General features: G+C 38.8%; 1 long non-coding RNA gene across 1 annotated transcript; it reads right to left on the bottom strand.

Annotated features, from left to right (window-relative positions):
• Window positions 1-783: 783 nt before the first annotated feature.
• On the bottom strand, window positions 784-2,800 carry LOC308335511. The gene is made up of 4 exons (XR_013966023.1): window positions 2,610-2,800; window positions 1,947-2,032; window positions 1,401-1,466; window positions 784-1,237 (listed from the first exon to the last, which is right to left on the bottom strand). It is a non-coding gene; the product is annotated as an uncharacterized lncRNA (long non-coding RNA).
• Window positions 2,801-2,966: the final 166 nt, after the last annotated feature.

The following is a 2,966-nucleotide window of genomic DNA, read 5'->3' as shown; positions in this document are numbered from 1 at the left end:
ATATCATGAAATTGGCCGCAGACACCTACAGTATCTGAAAATATGTTGTTCCAGGGACTACCCAGAAGCAAAGATGTGTTAAAAATGTTTGCTCTGAAACAATATATATTCAAAGATTTGCACATTTTCAGGATAAAACTAAATAGCAGACCTACAAGCTCGTAGCGCGGTCCCTGGAACAACATATTTTCAGATTGGAGTAAATCGTTTGAACACCAATGATACAGAAACATCTAGGCTTTTCAGAAAACAGTCATACCATTTAAACACTTTAACCATAATTTTAAAAGCCGTTAGATTGTTGGCAGATCTACAAGCTCACGAGCTTGTAGATTTGCTTTTCTTGAAAAATCGTGAAAATGTGGCCCAAACAGTGAATGTTTTAACTAAAATCTGCGAGGATTTAGAAGACATTTTGTGGAATCAGTTCTCAAGTTTAATTTCTTATGTCTATAAAACACCAAGTCTATTCTGTGTGGAGTTAGTTATGTAGGCCCACTAATAACTAATTGCAATAACAGTTACACAGCAATAAACAGAACACACAATCGAGATTCACCTTTTGAGCAAGAAATCGTGCAGCATACATTCAAGAGTCCATTTGGAAACCCCTATAGCGGTGGGTTTGAACCCTTTTCATGCCAAAGTTATTCAGCATTTGAGCCACGGACCACCGTTTGATGAGCTGCCTGCCGTGCCTGTCCGTTTCCTTCCTTTATGAAGCCTGACTGGTGGTGGCCGCCAGCAGAAGTTCCAGAATGCACCCTGTCCAACGTCTCCGGCTCTCAGACCCCAGGTCCCCGTCACTGAAGTCCAAGATCCCCTGGTTTTAGCCACTTTAACCATTATTTAAAAAGCTGTAAGCTGTTGAAAACGAGCTTGTAGATTTGCTCATTTTGAAACATCGTGAAAATGTGGCACAAATCTGTAAATATATATTCTTTTGCAGCAAATGTTTTAACTAAAATCTGTGAGGATTTAGAAGACATATCAGTTCTCAAGTTTAAGTGCTTAAGTCTTTAAAACACCAATTCTCTTCTGAGTGGAGTCAGGAGTTTCTGAGCGTAGCAATGTGTGTATGTCCCCGTGTCTGTATGTCCGAGCACGGAAAGCTGGGTGCGTTCCTTGAGGTCTGGATGTTGCGTATAGTAGAGGGTCAGGGAAACCCGACTGGTGGTAGCCTTTCCAGCAGAGGTTGCATTTGAAGTCGATAGGTCTTCCTCCAGCGAAAGTTTGTCTGAAATCACAGAATTAATTAAATAAATTATTTTCACCTTAATCATTTCTCTGGCTTGTGATCCATGACTTAACAGTTGCCCTGTGGGTAAAACCCAGCCATTTTCTAATTTCTATTCCTGTGCTAAAATGTGACATGTGACAAAATGTGAAAATGTTCTTACCATTTTTATTATCCATTTTATTTATCCATCACCATCATCTCCACTTCCTCCACGTGACCTCCTCATCTGTAGTTTGAACAAAATCAAATACAAAATTGATATGGATTGCATTTGTATAGGGCTCACAACATGTGAGCTTGTAGATCGACTATTTTCACCATGCAACCAAGTGTAAATTCAGGCATTCTGAAATAGGCCTACCTACCATCACTGCTGTGAAATGTGGGATAACGTTTTGATGGCTGTGAGAACCACTGCCTTAACCCATTTAGACCTGAGGACGCATCTGTGTCGCCTCATAGGTTTTAAACATTATTTTAAAAGCTGTTAGCTGTTGAAAAATAGCAGATCTACAAGCTCATAGTGTGGCACAGAGTGCCACAGTACTCATCATAATACACCTCAGTCATTTAAAATGTTACGATGGTAACAATGGTACACAGTTACACATTGCAAACTTGAGGCAAGAGAGCTTGTAGATCGGCTATTTTCAGCAGGATCCAAAGGCCAATATATACAGAAGTTACACAAAATATATGGCTTAACCTTGTTATGTAGCTGCTGTTGTTGTTGCCATGATGTAACTGGAGTAGAAACCAGGTCAGGGCGGTAGAGAACGCAGGGTTCCAGTCCTGAGAAGTTTAGAGACAGGAAAAGACAAAGATACAAAATTGAAATTTGTTTTCAGTAAAAAACGTTCAGTTGTTTCAAAAAGTAATTACTTAATTCAGTGGTTCCCACCAAATAACTGTTTAGACAGGGCAGTTTTTGTGAGTTCCTTTAGAGGAGACAAGAACAGAGAGAAGAGTAAAAGAAATGGCTCAGAACGTACCTGCATGGCAATGCTCATGTTGGTCACTGCATCTGTTCTGCACCTGTAATAGAATAACAAAAAAAAGTCTGTTTTAAACATTAGCCTACTATGTGATATATTTTACATTTGCAAGACAGAGGTGCATCAAGCGCAGTAGATCACGGCCCATTATTTATTCTGTATTTGAGCCACGGACCACCATTTGATGAAGATTTAGCCTTGCAGACCCCACATTTCCATGCTGTATTGATGTGGTACCATAGGAGATAACAGGCAAACATTGAACAAAATAATAATTCAGTGACACAATGTCTGCTTGTGATTGTTTGCAAAATAAAGATTAAAATTAGCATTTATATTTAAGTCCACAGTCATTACAGTAGGCCTATACTTACTTTAGAAAATGCCTTTCATGGTGCAAGTTCTGGAACAAAGAATGACAAAAAATGTGATTTACAGCAAAAATGCTGTTTATGTAGCCTACACAAGCAACGTATCAAATCTTATCTAATTCGAATAATTGTGGACTTTTATCAACATAAGAAGACGTTAGAAAAGAACATCATGATACATTATTATTGTTCGCTACTAAACCATTTTACTTCTGATATGAGGTTGTTTTGTTTCCCCCAGCCTCCACCGTCTGGGTCTTGGAACGTCATCTTGTTTATCTGTAAAATGAAATAATATAAAATACCGTCCATAACGCTTAAGCTGCAGTAGCTTTCTCTTTCTTTCCAACGGAGCTAGAT

The sequence above is a fragment of the Protomyctophum bolini genome (genome assembly GCF_963924005.1).
Source record: "Protomyctophum bolini genome assembly, chromosome: 20".
In the NCBI taxonomy this organism is placed as follows: Eukaryota; Metazoa; Chordata; class Actinopteri; order Myctophiformes; family Myctophidae; genus Protomyctophum; species Protomyctophum bolini.
This window is presented reverse-complemented; position numbering and strand designations above follow the sequence as displayed.